At 45.8% G+C, this 18,801-nt stretch overlaps 1 protein-coding gene across 3 annotated transcripts in view; it reads right to left on the reverse strand.

The window, feature by feature from the left end:
* Positions 1-18,801, reverse strand: part of LOC124407559 (hemicentin-2-like) — a 222,543-nt gene that overhangs the window by 31,770 nt on the left and 171,972 nt on the right. The window contains exon 1 of one of the 3 annotated variants that reach the window (XM_046883809.1): positions 775-779. The exons of the other annotated variants lie outside the window; for them this stretch is intronic. The gene's annotated coding sequence lies outside the window, so the exon portion shown is untranslated. Of the gene's footprint in view, positions 1-774; positions 780-18,801 lie in introns of those variants that run through there. 3 annotated transcript variants of the gene reach the window in all.

Here is an 18,801-nt window from a genome sequence, read left to right on the forward strand (position 1 = left end):
TTTTCTTTATCCCGGATGATTCTTGCTCGAATCCTCCGCCGAACACTTCTGTTCTATTCGTTACTGCAGGTAGAATCTAGGATTGTCAAAACGTGCGAATTAATCCGAAAAGTAATCTCAAAAAGAACTCACGCTGCATTTGCGCATGTAAATGTGAACGGGGTGGAAAAAAATCGCCTAGTTTAAAGCGAAGAAGGAAATCATGTCTACGGTTTTTTCCGACATCACTTGGAGCTTAGGGCCAAGCCGGATTCTGTCGAATTCGCAGGTTGAACGAGTGAACGACTCTTCGTCTGTGTTTCGGACCGAGAGCCCGGCTTTCTAGTTTCAATCACTTTTGGACCGTTTCCAAATGTCGATATGCGTCATCGGGGGGTAGGAAAAACCCTTCATTTCCCACCCCCTTTTCATATTTCGGCGATATTCCCCGATTGCAGCTGCAGCTGAAGGTCGATTCGGTGGAACTGCGTTGGATGCAGAGCTTAGGGGGTATTTCGATAGAGAAATTACCCAACTCTGGATTCTTCTCACTGCCGCCAGGCAAGTTTCCATCAAATTGGAAATCTTTTCAGCCTCGAGCTCGCGCCGCCGTCAGCCGACAGTAAACGAAGTTACTAGTTTCCTATATCTCCTATCCTCGTTCCTAGTTTCCAGTCACGGCTAGTTTATACTGCTTTTTGTTACGATCGGTGTGTAAGTTCAGGTGACAGTAGTTCCTCGAGGTTCTCGTGCTCTGCATCTAATTGTAAGGATTTCAGTGAAAAGTTCTTGCACACAAAAGTTGCTAATCACCGCACAAGGATCGATCCATGCAAGTCCTTGTCTTTTTTCCGAATTATACTTCATTTCAATGATCAATGGGGCTTGATATCATCAAAGTACCTGCACCTGAATATTTATAGTCGAAACCGGAAGTTGTGGCAAAGGCAAGAAAAGCTGGTTAAATCCGGTGGACTGATTGTGAGAAACTTGAACGGAACAACGACGGTGGCGGTGACTCGGGATTATTAAGGAGGCTGGTGACAGCAAAAACGGAAGGCTGATGAACTTGGGGTATAATTTACGGCGCCCGATTCTCCACCGGCAGATCAATTTTCCGACGATAAAGGATTTCCCCAAACAATCGCGGCCCTTTTTTGCGTCTCGGCTGAGTCGGTGTAACATTGAACACCCACGACGAACGGACCGCTCGAAGAGAGTCGATCAGGAAAAAGTAGCTGCACAGCTTCATTTCCGCACCGACCATTTTCTTCCAACAATTTTGAGCCTCTTATACTCACAAAAAAGGTATCCCAGGTCGATCTCTCCGGTTTGATTTCTTCTGTCATAAACTGCAGGTAGACTAAGAACTGAGTGACAAGTATTTTTTTATCTACCATTAAACACTTTAAAGGGGTGAAACCACCTTCCAAAGTAAGGCATGTCAAGGGACGATTTGGCAGTTTCACCCACAGCAACATATACAATATTTTTCTATCAATTCAATTGGAAAAGTTTTCTGACAACGAGAAATGAAAAATGTAGGTGATTTTAGCAATTAAAAAGAAAAAACAGCAACATAAACTGCCAAATCGGCCTTCGACATTGCTTACTTTGGAGGGTGGTTTCATCCCTTTGAAGCGATCAATGGTAGTTAAAAAAAATGTGTTGCTTGGTTTTTACTCAAATATAACATATTAGAAAAGGAATGAAATGCCTTCCTTGTTAGCTAAACGAAACCAGCGGAGCCATCCTTTGTGGATAGAACGCAAGGAGAGACGAATGGTAGCAAGTTTAACACTTCGATGCGCCATAGGCGACCGTAATTAATTGCGTGACTACGGTTCGTGGCTGCGGAAACCGGTCGTCCTGTTATTTGTAGGTAAGTACCAACGTGGAGATTTTAGGCGTTCGCCTCGCATGCGGAGACCAATCCGAGCTGGAATGACCGGGTATAACAGCTCTTCATCGCTGCATGGACGGTTCGAGATCGGGTCACGTGCTTGCCATTTCCGCTCCGCGCGGATTTTGAATTTCCTGAAGGAAGGAGGTGGAGGAGAAGAGAGACGGAGGTGATGCCGAGGAGTTGGAAGTTGCGCGGGTGGAATTGCGTGGGATTGGTCTTCGTGGGACGTTTCAATTCACATTGAGAATTTGACTTCTGCGGTTATTCGAGGAACCAACGATTTATAATGCATGTATAAGAGCTCGCGTACAGTCACGTAGAAAAATTTTTACCACCAAGTTATATATAGGTAATGAAATAACCATCCGAAAGGTGATGTCGATTTGAAATTACGGTTTAATCGAGTCTTTCACAACAGTTGACAACGAAGTAATTTTGCACGGTTAAACATTAATGTTGTATAATTTTCTTTTTCATCAGATTTCATTAATTTTAGGTACGTCACTTTGAGCGCACGTAATTAAATACTCCGCGAATTATCTGGGATCGATTTTTCATTACGTTTGCAGGTCGATTAAGGGAGAAGAAAAAAAATATATTTCATGTCTGAATTAATAAAAGGTTTTCGAAATAATCTGTAATCAATGCCGGGAATACAATTTCATTTCCAATAGCTCATAGCTAAATCTATTGAAATTGGAGAATCTATGCGATTAACGACGTCGAATTTTTTTTAACTTGTATGCAATTTTTACAAAGTTAATGTTACTGTTAACGGCGTTTTTGTAGCTCAAATCCACGACTTCGTTCAGTACTTTCTCACGTGCTTCGGTAAAATTCAACTTGATTGACTCGAATTATACTTTCTAAGCCGACGTTTAATTTTTATATTATGCAAACGTTCGTGGGTGACATCCGCGACATAACGACTAGTCGACGTCACGTGGCGTGGGGTTTTTCGTCACACCCGTAACAATAAAGAACTCAACTACTAAAGATCGTTATCCAGCATACGATTTCGTCTAAGTTTCAGGGCATGTTTACACGTATAATCGGCCGAACGTGTAATAATCCCGAATCATTTGGCAAAGTTGTTGTTTTAGAAAGCGGCACGCGACATTTAACCCGTCCGCAAGTTCATTTACTAAATTGGCTTTTACGTTTCGTCAACCGTATCAGTTGCGCGCCATGCGAACGTGTATATATATATATATATGCACACCTATGTATACCTATTATTCGTAGGTACGTACCTATACAGGAAGACACGAGACGGGGCAAATGTGCACGCGTGTGTTTTTAACCCTTTCAATATTTTCATCAGTTTTTTTCCCGCACCGTCCCTTTTCCCCTTTGTTTGTCGTTTTCTTTTTTTTTCCCGAACCTTTTCCTCTTTGTTTGAACGCTCCGACGCGCGCTTATTGCAACACGAATGCTGCACGCCAGCTGATAACTGCCCAGAGGCTAGCACGAGCCAGAAATACTGAAACAGGATAAGGAGCGGTAATTCCGAATGCGAAACACCCGCGTCAGCGGATTTCAGTCCCAAATAACGGACTCGTTTGTTTCCTCTTTGTTGCAAAGAATCTCGCTAATTTCAGGTCAAACGTAAAGTGATGGGGAAGTTTTTTGCACGCGGTGAATCTCGATGCAATGCAGTCACCCTAATAATCGGCTCTGGAATTCTCTGCTCGGGTGTCCTCGTTTTCGGGGGCTGTTGACGTTTAATTTACTCGATTAGGGGTTGAATCGAGGCTCGATTTCAAACCGCAAAAATTTTTTCACCCTGTTTAATTATAGCGCCAGTGTTATGTGCACAGTGCTCATGTGTACACTCGGTGGTCGGTAATAAAGTAATTAAAATTCCAGGTGTACACTTGACCAAGCGGAGTTTTAAAATTACGGAACATCCTTTTTCCGGGACGTTGACGCATGCTCGATCATCTGCGGACGTTTCAATTACTTTTTTCGATCCAGGGAGAATGCGGGGTTCGTTTGGACGCTTCAATTTCGCAGTGTAACATTCGTCAGGTGCGACTCGGGGCCGCCGCCGGTAATTTTTGGCAATAGAGGAGAGACGCGGCGCGTTCTTCAGATCGTAAAATTGATCAATTTAGAAAACAAATGCTCGCTACCTCACAGCGCGGTGGCTGGATCGTTCTGTGGACCCCATTATTTTCGAAGGCGCCAGCCGTCTGCCGAAGGGCTTAAGGAACCATAATCTTCTAAGGCCTAAATTACACCCAAAATGGCGCCCGGGACGGGCTTTAACGGGCCAAGGAACGAGCCTCGAATTCCGTCTCTAGAAAAAGCCAAAACTCGTTTTTGTACTTCCACACCGATGTTGGACGACGACTGAGACAGCGGCTCGAGAGTTTCACAGCTTCTTCCATACCTCTTTTCTTCCTTTCTCTTGTCCACCCCCGGACGGCCTCCTCCTCGTTTTTTCTCTTCTTCTTCCTCTTCTTCTTCTTCTATACCCACTACTTCTTCTTGTCTTCCGATTCTCCCTCTCGCGCGTATCATCCATTAGCACGAGATGTGTACGTCTTTCTGAGGTAGAAATATCTCCTCACGGCTTCAGCTGCCTCGCGAAGAGTAACTTCACTCAACGTCGTCGTTTTATAACAACTCACCATCAGCTTCAGGGATATTCCGGAGATTCATGGATACGCAGTTTTCGAAATTACCATAAAACTCATCTGTGAGTCAAGTAATTCGTTGAATCAATTCGAAAAATTAATGACCACCCCTCTTCACCGGTTTTACAAATTTTCCATTCCTAAGGACCTTAGCGATTAGGCAAACTACCTTTATGCGAATTGATATTTCTTCTATAATCAGAGCATAATCATCACTGAGGATATATCAATACTTTCACAATGTTCAGGTGATAGAAGAAAATGTCAAGACTGGAAAACAATGAAGTGAAAACTAGGTGTTCGAAATACAAATTTTTGGTTTCATTGGATGTAGGTTTCTGCAGACAAGTTTGCTATGATGCGACGTTTCCGAGCTGAATTTGTCAACAGACGAAGATTTGAGTGTTTGAAACTATCCCAGTCGATGTTTTGCCAGCTAATTCTAGTTTTCCTGGACTGTACAGTGAAATTTCGGAAATAAAATAAGACCGGAAGAATACTCTCTCTCTCTCTCTCTCTCTCTCTGTCTCGAAGGATGCAAGGATACGGAGAAAGGTCCTACCGCACCCACATCGACCATATGAGCACGAGATTATGATTTCAGCCTTAAAGCTTCTGGGTCCATTTAGGTCCCCGGGTGAGGAAACGCGTGTCGGCTGTCAATGGGCCGTCACCATCCGGCAAGAGGAGGGACGGCAGAAGGTATATTTTTCCATTTCCTGCAGTGTCGAGCTAGGAAGTTTAACGTATCGCGTTGTCCGTTGCTCGTCGGTCCTACCGCGCCTCAAGCTTCCTGTCACTCGTTGGATCCCCTCTCTTCTCCTCCTCGTCAGCCGACGAAAAAGCTCCTCTCGATTCGATCTTCCGTGCCACGACTTAGGAAACACTCAGAGAGACCCATACCAATTCCATCCAGGAACCATTCCTCCGAGTCACGCGATGCATTAAAGCGATTGGAGGATCGCGGATCGGCTCGCTCAGCCCGAGGGCTAGCAGATGTTCGTTTGGGTCCACGAACGGTCCCGGGTCTCGGGCCAGTCGAGGATTCGGCAACGTCGCGGCGACCGCCGATCGCTCCTTCCTTTCCCTTCCCTCTCGGCATACCTGGCCTCGTGAACCGGCTACCTGTGGTTGCAGGCGAGGAACTGGCAACGTCGCGATTGCTCGGCTCCAGGCGGCTGCCTGCGTGTCAAGAACCGGCCCCGACGCTGCCATTGTCTGGGCCCCAAGAGCGGGACTCTATACTTCGTTTGCCGTTACTTTGGGCCTACACTGCCTTCGCGCTTTCTTCAAACCGTCTTCCAGTATCGTCAGGCCAAATGTCACAGCCTAGCCGTGTAATATGCGTGGCTCAATTGTGAAAGAGGTGACGAGGTCTCGTACGAAAGTTCGACGTACAATAACTGGTTGTACGTTAATTTTTCATCCACCGAACAACCGTCGCGTTCATCACAACAAGTGAGCGTGCGGAGAAAAACTTGCACGGCATTATCGAGTAATCATTAATATTCGATACGCGGTAGAGTCAAGAATCCATTGGTACCAAGGAGCGGTTGTGTACAAGTGTCGATGTCTATCGGCCATCTTGACGTGAGTCGGAATCAGAAGAGAATACCCGCGTTCGTTTAGTTGGTAGAATCTTTTTTGATGAGCATGTAGAAGACCGATTCGTTGGAATTTCAGATTCTGGAATAATCACGACTATCGTAATTTGTGAGCTTTCAATTCGTTGTCCAAAGATGCTTGAGACTTCGATACGGATGCTTGTCTAACAATAAGACGAGAGTCACTCATTCGATCAGCAAGCCTGAGTACAACATCCATCGGAGTTCCACTTCCATTGGCATGGTTACACCGGACGTAGTTATTGAACGGTGTTAATCGAGAACTCTGGTTCAACGTTGTTGATCCGATACTGTACACTGACACCGTCTACCTGTAGCACAGGCCTATATGTATATACGTGGTGTGTACACTCAGTTTATGTTGACTCTGGCAGAGATAGGCGGTGTTGATTTGCACTATTCGCGTAGCGGGTGTAATAATCTCGTCACACAGAAATTCGTCGGTTTACTCGAGCCCGAAATTCCTCTGGCTTACTTTTACAGGGACGAAAAGGGCATCGTGTGCAGTTCCCTACAGTTCTCTTTTCCAAATATAAACAAGACGTACTGACGATATTATTTGTGTTCAGTACAGTCGAAATTAACTTCAAAATTGGCAACAGCTTAGTGTTCGGTTATGTTACCGCCTGTGCTTTTGAGACTTAGCATAGGCAGATTGGTTTTCGATTGTGCTTTGAAGCTTTTTAAATGAAGGCAGAAGTTGTCATTCGTTGACTTAGCGTCTCTCGGCGAAAAGGCGACGTGACATCGAACGGAAGTGAACCCCGTCAAAACGATAGTCTCCCCGCGGTGCTTCTACGCGAAAAAGCCAGATTGTTACGTCTCGGAACTTTGGCAGCGGGGCTTGTGGAGGATTACCGTGAGCAACAAAGAAGTGGAAGCGAAGCACGACGCTTCGATGCATCAAATCCGGGATAAACCGGGTCTGGAGCACTCGGATCGGCACCGAACGAAGAAGTATCCGAACTCGACATGGCAGGTATAATGTACGTGGAGCGAACAAAAGGCTGTCCCGCGCACGCATCGATGTCTCTTCTTTCGTATAGAGGATTGAAAAAAGGTTTTCATTTGAAAATAGCATCCGCGAAGCTGGCCGCACCTACAAACCAAGCAGTAGTCCATATACCTACACAGCGCCATCGTAACTCGATCGAATTCTCCTTCCGCACACGTGCTATGGTTCTGAGTAAGGATGAGGGGGGGGGGGGGGGGGGAAGGGGGGGGGCAGAGTGGGATGGGAAAGACGCGATGTGCACATGCAGAGGAAGATAGTGGAGGATCCGAATTGTCATGCAAGAACCGCGTTTCCTGTCTGACGATTTCCATGGGTTTGATTTAAGACCTTCGGAGGCGGTCGGAGGTCCTCTCTTCTCTTCGTCGAGCGGCCACACGGAGTCCTGCGGTCTTTATGCCCGGTACCAAAGGCTTCGAAACCAGCTACCAGCGCTAAAATAATCCAGGGACTGGATTTTTTCACCCGCAATCCTGACGGAGTTGTTGGCACAGTGCTGTTTGCGCCGTGCAGTCCTTCCGTCCCTTCCAGCTCGCCTCGGCATCTCTTCGTCGCTCGAGGAATCCGTCTGGGCGACCGGCTGTCGCCTACCGAACGAACACAAGCCCACGTGGCACATATACACACATGAGTAGGTATAAGAGATGCAGCATCTCTGGAGATGTTGGTCCGCGTTACCGCTCGACGCTGCACTCGGAGAGAACTGCGACGGGCTTAAGATAATTCTGTTTTCATTTTGGCCTCGGATATTATGGTGCTAACGAGCATCCATTGTACCTACGGAGAACCGTCTCGACGCTACGACGATATACGGTATACATATATGTATACATGTACGTATGCATTCGGGCAAACAAAGGGGATACAGTCCATACTATCTCTGACAGGTAATCAAAAACGCAACACTCCCCGCAACGAACCCGCTCTCGTTTTGATAATGCGGATGGATACCTTGTCTTGTTATACCACTTTGATGGCTCGATCGTCTTCGAGGCCGTATCATGTGCGCAGCCACTTTGATTCGTATTGCGTCTGCGGTTTCGCTAAACGTATCAGGTTTAAATTTTGCATGTTGGCATGCTTCCCAGGATCAGCCCTTTCGGCAGGGGTTCAATCAGTATCTTTCGTGGAAAAACATATTACACCAATGGCCATTGTCTCGTTCTCAGAAAAAGATTGATGTCTGTTCAGTGGAAATATTCAATACGAACAATCACGAAACAATCGTTGAACGATAGTAAGTCGCACGAAGAAGATAAAAAAGAGAAATCGAACCGTGATGTGGACATTGTCATTTCGAAAGGTCGGGTGACGATGTTCCGAACGATTTGACCACGGTGACGTTTCACTGGTCAAATTCAGTGGTATCCCTGCTGTTACCGATCAACATTAGTTCACCGATCCAGGTTGAACGAGAACAAGCATGACGAGAGCGCGAGCGGCGGTAACTGGAGTATTTCATCATAAATCTACTCGTTCACTCCTGGCTTTGAGTTTCACGATAATCACGGCTTGTATACCTACTACATTTATCCTGTCTCGCGAATAGCAATTCCGTCATATCTGTGCAACGACGAGTGGCATAAGTAGGGTATAAATTTTCGTAAGTACGGGTATAGCGGCGATCGAATCGTCGTAGATGTCTTCCGAGGTGGGTGACGGTTGCGGCGAACTGAGGCACGTTGCTCCCGCACTACTTGAACGCGTTTCTCGGGTTACAAGTCGACCGGGCGATAACGCGAGAGTGCGATATGCAGAGGGTCGTGTACCTACGCATACCCATGCACTGTACTGCATATACCAACAAGTTGAAAGTGGAACGTTGGAGAGGTGAGGTAACTCGGGAGAGTGAAGCTCGCCTCTCTCTCTCCTCTCTCTCTCCTCTCTCTCAGCTCCTCCGATTCGTGCAGCTACCAACGTCTGGCTGGCACTGAGTCAAAACATTCCGTAGGTGCTCACGGTCGGCAGCCCGCGGCCTGTGCGCGTTTACACACCTCGCCCTCAGGCGGTACCTAAATTTAGGCCTCAGGCCCAGGACCGTTGAACTCGACCCGACCACCGAGAACAGCCAGCGAGCTCGCCAGCTTGTTGAGCCTCTAAAGGCGGATCACCCCTGCCTACACGCATGCTGCCGACGCACCACTCCAGGTACAATCCGGGCCTGGCTGCGTCCGTCCAGAGCTTTTCGTCCAGACGATGCTTTCATGGCAACGGTCTGCGGACCATTTTGCTCGTTCACCTCGAAAGGAATAATTGGGCAAATCCTCCCGTATTTGAAGTCGGGAATATAAGACGTCAGCGAACGCAAGATCTCTCGAATCTGTGATGTTTATGCGTTGAAAAACACCGTTCAAACTATAAGATTCATCGTAATATTCGTTGTGTCGTAGTTGGAACATATGATCTGATGGTAGAATAAAAAACTATAGGAATAACGGAAAATGCAGTTGATTGTAATTAATAGTCTCGTCACTGCTTTAGTAAGCATTCGATCGATGGTGGTCGATGAAGCTCAGAGGGTTTCATTAGTCGGCCTGGACGTTGATTTATGCCATTGAATTTCTTCATTATTTCACAAAATTAAGTTTCTTCAGAGAATTATAATAACTTGGCGGGATTTGTGTTTCCCCCCCTCCGTTCGTTAAAGTTAACTCATACCGGTCCCCCAGCTTGGACCGAGACTACGGCCTGGCTGCACGGAAACTCGTGTATATTAACATTTTTATCGCCTAAATGTGCTGATGAGTTATTTCGTGGTGGGGGATTTATTATTCGGGGCTTATTCCACACGGTGAAACGTAATATCGCGGATGAAAGGCGCGGTTGTTCGTGCAGCGACCGTATCGCGCGGCAGCTCGTTGACGGATTGTAAACGACGATAGATTTAGGTATAAGAAATATCGTTTTTTCGGCATTCTTACGTTTCCACCGAGCACTGTCTAGCCGTGTATCTGATGCTCTAGGTGCGCACACGAGACAGGCGTTGATTGATTTAGGCCGCGCGACGTGCGCGTTAATCGGAAAAGCGAGAATAGAAACTGGGGGAGAAACAGTCACGAAGGTTTCGTATAGTACTCCCGAAGGAATCCAGACCTTGGAACGTACTTTATGGCATGCAGGTCTGGCTCGAAATTACGGCGTATACACTCCACGAGCTGCAGGCTCTCAGATTATCTTTAACCTTAATTAAAACGCGCTACGATTTCTGTTTGATTCTCGAACGAGGCAGGAATTCGCTTTTTTCATCAACTTCTTCGTTGCCGGCAAAAATGTAAACGAGTATATAATTGCACGGGGCGCACGAGTGTGTATTTCGTCTGTCGGCCGTTTCAGATCATGATACGTACTTTCCACTCCAGCCAGACAACTAGACGATGAATTTCTTGACCTCTAAAGTACGGCTCGCTGCAATTTGGAGCACCTAGAATATCTTAACTTGAATTTTTTTCTTTTTCTTCTTCTTCTTCTTCTTCTTCTAATGATGATGAACTCGCTCCAGTTATACGTGGCTTTGATTTATTCTCTAGACTAGCAATAGCATCGGCAAATAGGATAGCTATTTTTGCAGTTTTTACGATGAAGAAACGATTTTCGCAAATTTGGCACAGAAGTGGTACAGTTGCTTGAAAAATCAATGTACCAAAACTGGTCTTGCTTCCGATACACATTTCTGGACTTTGTTTCTTCTCGCTATGTATGCAATTCCATTAAAGTAATCCCATCTTTGACACGGCTGTACAAAGTTTGAGGGCAAATTGCTGCGACGAAAAAAATTCAGATTGATTGTGGGCACACGATCTGATCAAGGCTTGCACAAACGGAACGAGAATATATATATAACACACTAGATTTCATTCGAAAGATAGCGCAAAATCCCTTCAGACTTTGGTTGGATCCGGCATTTAGCCGGGGGATCAGAGACCAGCGTCATTTCCGGAAGTGCAGGTCGTTTCGTCGGAGGCAGCATTTAGCTGGGGGATCAGAAACCAGCGTCATCTCCGGAAGTGCAGGTCGAATAATCTAGCACTCGGAGAGACTCGAGCTCTGAACAGAATCAGACCTTCTCTCTGCAGCGGCCGCGATACATGATGCTCGACGAAAGCTTTCACATCTGGGATCTGGACCGCGGGTTATAGAAATGCTCCGCATGCACGTCGTGGGTCGATTTGAATTTCCCTTTATTCGGTTGTACGCCGAGCACAGCCGACTGGCTGGAAATTTCTGGTCGACCGCGACCTCGTCTTGGGTTACATGGACGGCGGCCATGGGGCATGGTGACCAGTCGAAGGGGATCACAGTCGTGGAATCTTGTCGGACCCGAAGGCGACGCACTCATGCATCAGTCGCCCCCGGGGGATTTTGTTTTACCGAGTTTTACCGAGGGTATGATAATAATATCTGCACCGTGAAATTTCCTCGAGGCCAGGTTAATTCTGAAAAAGGAATAGTAGAGAGAAGAATTCCTCCGAGACGATGCCTAAACGTTCGCTACGCACGATCGAGCAGAGCCACGCGACCGGCATAGGGTATTACAATATCACATACAAGGCCCTGTTGCTGCCTGCGACGCTTCGGAGCTACCGGGATGCCAGACGGCAGCCATCTTGGTACCGTCTATACCACCGAGCCGAAGTGCAGCCGAGTGTGCGACGACGTCGAGACGAGTGGGTGTGGGTATTCGATGTAAAACCCTGCCGGGATGGAAGAAGGAGCGAGCTGCTGGTTCTAAGCGCATACGAAGTACCAAGAAGACCAGAAGACCGTTGAGCAGGCTTGGGGTCAATGCATGTCCTTACGAACGTCAAATACTCTCAACGAAGATTGGAGAGCCACTGATTCCCGTCTTTCCGATCACACGATCATGCCAACAATTCGAAGAGGGACTTTTTTCCATCTTCATCTTTGTCTTGGATCGACACAGTTGTTTGACTTCACGGTGTGACCAGACAATCGCTCGATTTCGCATGATTGCTAGGCAGAACTTCGTAGCGATTCACGCCCGGTCATTGATCACTTTACTCGTCAGGTTACATGTCTGATCCCGATCGCGGAAGGTTATGAAACTGCCGTGAAGATCACTGGAACTTTTCATCCATGAGACCAACTGTGAAGTGGCGACACTGACGAAGAGTCAGAACCTTTTCTTTTTCACGAGCCTAGCTGTCGGTGAGGAAATCCTCAGTTCAAATGAGCGAAAAGCCGGGGCTGGCTCTTCGAAGTAAAAATATCAATGTCACGTTTTTATTGGAGATGGTGAGAGGTTGAACCCAGGTCGAAAGTGGCGGCGTGAAGTGCCTTTCGTGCTATTTTGAGACGTACAGTTGTGTAATCTACCGGCATATTTTATCTCTGGAGTTGGTTTGCAGATGCTTAGCTCAGAGGCCGAGAGATGTTGCTTGACCTTCTTGTTCAGCTTCTTATTATTTTTTTCTTCCCTTTCTTTTCCTTCTTGCATTTTTTCCTCTCTTCTGTTTTTATGATGTCACTTGAGCGCAGCGGAAGATTTGTGCCGAGGTTTGAGGTCAGGGTTAGGTTGGACTGGCTTATCTCGCATCTGACTAATTGGATTTGGTATCGTCGCAACTTTGGACGTAATTGTGCGGGGGAGGAGAGTCACTATTATAATTGCCGGAAAGCCGGTATAATATACTGACGACTCAAGTCTCTTTCCGTGAATATATATTCATCAGCGTAATTTCAAACATTGCGCGTCTCCACTCTTCGCTCAGGCCCTCCCAGCTCTCTAATTAACAAATTGACCAAAAAGAAACAACGAACCGAGGCTTTTACCCCATCATGAGCCAAGTTGCCAAGAAGACTGTGGCTTGATTCCCCGACATTATTCAACTTCAAATCTTACTTTCTCGAATCTGCTCACTTTGGAGTCACTTTTTCGTCGAGAGTAGGTACAGTTTACTCGATAGTGTATTTTCACCATAATCTCAGATTTCATGACGCCATTTATCGTTAACGAAGAATTCGCGAAAAATGGTTTACCCCTCATCGTTATCGGTAGATCCATAAGCTGGTTTAATTGTCAATTAAAGTGGACATCGTCGGGCGTAAAAAATTGAATAATGAATACATATATGTATGATAGAAGGACGTTACGACCTCGAGAATTCTGCGAGTCGGTTTTCTCGACGCGTGGGACGTATAACCGGGGAATTTGAACTCGATCAATCAACGTCCGAGGAATTTACCGCGACGTTGGCTGCAGGAAAACGGTGTGATCAATCGAATATCACGGGAATAGAAACCTGCACCGCGATCAGGATTCTCTTCTGCCGACATTTTAGTACCTGATAATTTCCGAGCCATGCAGGCGGGTGACACGGAGGACAGTATCTATAATAGATAAGGGTGCAGAGCAAACTCAGCGATCATCAACGCGCGAATCCTTGGGGAAAAGCTACTTAGTGAAAGCGGAAGAAGAGGATGAAGGGACAAGGAGTCTGAGCGCGAAAAATTGTAAAAAAGGAAAAGAAATAAAAAACTAACTAAACGAGGATCGAGGCAGGAGGTCAAGTGTGTTTGCGAGACTAAGCAGACATTTGATGCAATGGCGACTGGGTTGAGCGTTTTTAGTTCCGACGGATTATAAGGGTGTCAGTTTCTCGGTGGAAAATTCTGAGCTTCAGGTGAACTTTGGGGGTTGTGACGTGAAGAAGTGCAGAGACTTTCCCGCGAACTTAATGGAACTATTACGCTTCCTCGTGACCGTGGAAATAAGATTCTTCCCACCGTGGGGACATGACGCATGCGGTGGTATAAACGCAAGCTGCCTTGCAAGCTCATTCGTGGCTCTGTCTCGGAATATTTCTTTTCTACACCTGTGAAAATAGTAGCAGTTTTATCACATGCAGCGTGAGAGAGGATAATAAAGTAGAGAGAATTTATACCCTATATATAATAATATAATAATGTAAACGGAGATTTTTGCGTATTAGAAGCCAGGTTGTAAAACTCGGACTCGGAACTCATTTTCATTTCCACTAGGATATTACCACTGCGGGTAACGCGACGTGAGTACTGAAATAGGTACTGTGTTAAAAGCGTGTATGACCCGATTCCAGCCATGCCGAAGCCTCGAAAATAGTCTTTTGAGAATTCCGTGTCCTAGTTTGAGATCTAGCGGATGTTTTCGATATGGAATAACAAGTTTTGAGAGAATAAGAGGAACAATTTTTGTTCATCGACACCCTTTTCCCTTAGCGCTACATTTTGAGAACGTTGATTTGTGAAGAACGAAACGCAACGGTTATTGATCCTGCGTTTGAAGGAAATAGATGAAAAAAAAAATTCGAATCTCACATACCTACCATCAGGTAATCTCTGATATGCGTCGATGTGTGTATCGTGCAACGTGCCGCAGCACTTGGCTCGTTATTTCCCGGTCAGAGTCCGAGGTGATAATTTAGCGGGCAGCCTTCGGGGTGATCTTTGTGCCTCCGGAGGCCCCTGAGAGGGATATAAAGAGGCTGAAATACGTTTTCGCAAAGGGGATCACCCGCCACGTGATGCGAATTTCCGGGGGCCGGAAAAAGGCTGGAACCGCAGGGCGATGGGCGTCGTAAGCCGAGCGTCGCGACGCGCCGAACTCATATTCCCCGGGCGATGGGAATGCGGAAAGTTAAAACCACGCAGGGATAATCCTGCGAGGCGTTTCCCACATCGGGCACCTCTGCCTTTTCCAACCCGCAGAATTAAGTCGCCTCCTTCGACGGAAACTCTCCTTCAGAGTTGTAGTTCCGCTTGCCCGGGTATTGCGGTCTCAAAACCCAATAAAGACCCGATTTCATTAGTCTCGAGTTTAACAAAGTAGGTACGAACCTCGGTGTCGGAGGGAACCGAGCAAACAATATATGTATATCTACTCAATTTTGAACACCGAGTATAATATCGCGGGTGTTTTGCTTCAGTGGAAAGAGCAGCGAAGAAGAAGAAGAAAAAAGAATGGTTCATTACTCGAATATTGAACTTGAATTATGGCGGCGAGTTTTCGGTTCGATATACATAAGCTCTGCTTTGGAAATTTCGCGGAAACTCACTTTTCCTGAAACTTACTCGTGTTCCCTGTGAACGTATTCGTCGTTTGCATATTCAGAAGGTTGCTGGAGCCCGCCGTCTTAATTAAAATAAAACTGTCCTACCAAAAAATCCTTCCACTCAAGGTACCCCAGTTCGTTAAGGATAATCCCATTCAAGACTGAGACGTCGGTAAGGGCGGGCGCACATACTCGATTAAATATGTCGCCGAGCCTCCGTGTGCAATTTTTCGCTTGGAAAACGGGTCAAGTTAACTACTTGCATGTATACGAAGTAGGTATACCACGTATACACTTACGCCTAGACGGCTGGGTGGTACAAGTAAGCGAGCAACTTTTCCGCAACGGAGAACCCGGGTCTAATATAGTATATATACACTTTGCGAGAGCGAGATGGATAGCTTCAAGTAGAAAGGAGGAGCCGACTGCGTTTGTCTCTACGCCACGCAACGGTGCTCGGGGTAATCTGAAAATGCGAAGGACAAGTTAACCAGGATGAATAAAACGCCTCTGAGCCAACACCGTATTACGCACTGGAAAGAATGAGCACTTAGTCAAAGTCTCCACGCTGCTCACTGATTACGTGAGTCATAAAGACGTTGCCTAGAATCTGGTAATACTGTAAATTTTAACAGTAAGAAAATAATGGAGTCGCGCTTTGAAAGGTAGAACTTGGATCGATTGACTGGAATTTTGATTCGTCGATATATTATATTGCTAAGTTTTCTTCATTTGGAAAGTAGTTCATCGAACGAGCAGGCTTCGTCATAGAAAAATTACTACTTTTTAAAAAAGCCACAGAATTTTTGTTAAATCTGTCTGAATTAGAAGGGCGATTTGAAAAATAAATTCTCGCTGGTAGTAAGTCGATATTTTAAAACTCGCTGTTTTAGTAAATCATTAGTTTTCATATACCGATTGTCCAATTTTCATGAATAATAATCAATACTTACAGAGTTTACGTATAATTTGATTAGAACACATCGATTCCCGATAAGAAATCACCTCCACGAAAATGAGTTTGTTACCAACAGCCGGTACAACGATCTAGCGCGTAAAATTTCTCGTGATTAATTGATCGAAGGAAGTTCAGATTGAGCTTGTCGAATCAAGACGCGAGTAAAAGGAGCCCCGTGTAGGTGGTGGTGGAAAGCCATGAACCTGGCTGCAGCGAGTGAAATAAACAGAGTAAAACTCTGGGGAGATTAATATTTTCCAGGAGTGTGGGACGAAGTGCCATTATCCTCAACACACAGGGTTGCAGGCGAATCCAGGACGCCTGTTTGAATAAAAAAGGTGGATAGCTGTAGGTTGGTCGGGTTACTTTTACCCCGGAATATCCCGAGAGGAGCACGTACCTTATACCCACCCAGGTACACCCGTCGTGCAGCGTTCATAGATTACGCTAAATCCACTCATAAATCCTCGGGATGCAGGGTTACATACACGTGGAGGATCCGCGCATCTATCCTGCGTGTTTCGGGTCGCCGAGCAGCCTCCTCGCGAGCTGAGGGGATGAGAGGCGGTGCGGCAAAGAGCTTGCAGGAAATTCGTGCAACAGGTGGTGCCAGGAGGGAAGACCTCGGGGAAGAAACGGCTGCTACCCTGCAATACGTCCACACTTCGGATGCTGCCGATGCACCGCGGATAACACGGACCGTTTCCCTCACGTTTTCATTCAGAGAATAGAAAAGCTTCTCAGGTTTAGTTCCGCTAGCTGATCTCCGTCGACACTCAACGCTAATTGAGACCTCTTTGCGAATCAAGGTGAGGAAAAAGTCGGCGGATTTCGGGAATTTATGGCTCCAAAACTAGTCGTTTGATTTGACTCGGGTTTCGTTTTTGAAAAGTATGGAGATCGAGCTTTGTTTAAATATTTTTCTTTGGGGGGGAATCAATTTGTAGAAAGGTATGTTTTTCGGTGCCCTGCACGATATATTGCAAAAATGAATCGAGCGATTTACTTAAAATTTTTTGATATTTTTGCACATAATATCTAGCTGTTTTCTTCAAACTGTCACATTTTCCTTATTGTTTGAACAACAAAGTCGTAAATTTTTTTAAAAATTGAAAACAGAATAGAAGAGTATTTTCCACAAAAAAAAAATCTGACGATCGAGGAACGAAGTTCTATAAGATAAGTCATACAGAATGGATGTGTTCGAGATTCAATTCCACGATGAGTAAAAGGTTGCCGATGAGTAAAGATTCGAAGAAGCAACAGCAAGATTTTCTCTTTTTATGCGTAGTTAATTTGTACCTACCTACGCAATTCCTTGGATTCTAATATCGCGCTCATAGAGTTAGGCAAGAGCCTAGCCGTCATACGTAATCCACAAAGGTCAGGAAAGTTAGTAAATGTGATTTAAATAAGTCTGAGGCAATTTTGTGGCGGGATTATCACGATTCCCGGTACTTCGTGGTACACTGGTTATAAAATGAAGAGTTAAGAAAGAAAAATAAATAAATAAATAAAAATAAATAAATAAGCAGCGAAAACGATTGGTTCGACCAAAACGAATATCGTTGATGAGTGGGAACCGATCTCAGGGATGATTTTTTGCCGATCATCGAAACGTCGAACCGTTGAAGTCTTACCTCGTTACTTAGATTACACGAGCATGTAAATCACGCGGCTTCGAGAGGCCGCAATTTAAACAAGTCGTTAGAAGAAGTCTTCCAGCGATTTCCCAACGTTTTTCCCCGATAATTTTACGAGGCGCAAGACCGATAGTCTTCGGTGTTTGAGAATCCTTCGACCGTAGCATCGACCTTTATTCCCGACACCTTTCTCTCTCTCTCTCTCTCTCCCTCTCTCTCCTCTCTAAATCGTCGCTCCTTCAAGTTCTTCCCCGTCATTCGACGGCGTGCCGACTCATTCCAACACCGAGATTTATCGAAAAAGCATTGTTCGCCTTAATGAGAGTCGGGAAAAGTCGTCGCCGTCGTTATCTCACAGAACGTAGATATCCTTGCACCCATCTATATACATCCACAGAAACACCCACCTGCGCCTCCGTCTTAGCAGGATTTACGCTGAAACCACACTCGTGGTATTGTACAATGGAAATAATTCCCCATCGACTGCACAGAGCTTATAGAATGTCCTCAAGGCGCGCTTTGTTCCCGCTTCGATTTTCATCGACTCCTAATTCCGCCCTCCAGATAAGGACTAGTCGGAAAAATTCACCCTTGAAATATAATTCATCACGATTCTGATCGCCGGACTTCGACATCGCGCCGTTTTAACGCAGCTGCGATAATCAAGAGGCCATCGCCTATTCCACGTACCCCATATCTAGTACCACATAGAAATAGCTCCCACGTAGTGCGTACATTACAGTACCTACACGAGACCTTCATCGCGCTGCACACAATGGCTCGAATATGTTTTTTTTCCCCCTCCATCTCCTCCTCCTGCTCCTTCTTCTTGTCTTTCTCTTTCTCTTTTTTAAAGATACCTTCTCCTCTCTGCACCGCGTTCACTCGCAGCCCATTGTCTCGATGCTAATTCCAAGCGAGGCTTGTCACTAGTTTCTTACACGGGGCACCGTACCCACACCGTCTCATAGACAACGATCGTTATTAC

This window comes from Diprion similis, chromosome 6, assembly GCF_021155765.1.
Source record: "Diprion similis isolate iyDipSimi1 chromosome 6, iyDipSimi1.1, whole genome shotgun sequence".
In the NCBI taxonomy this organism is placed as follows: Eukaryota; Metazoa; Arthropoda; class Insecta; order Hymenoptera; family Diprionidae; genus Diprion; species Diprion similis.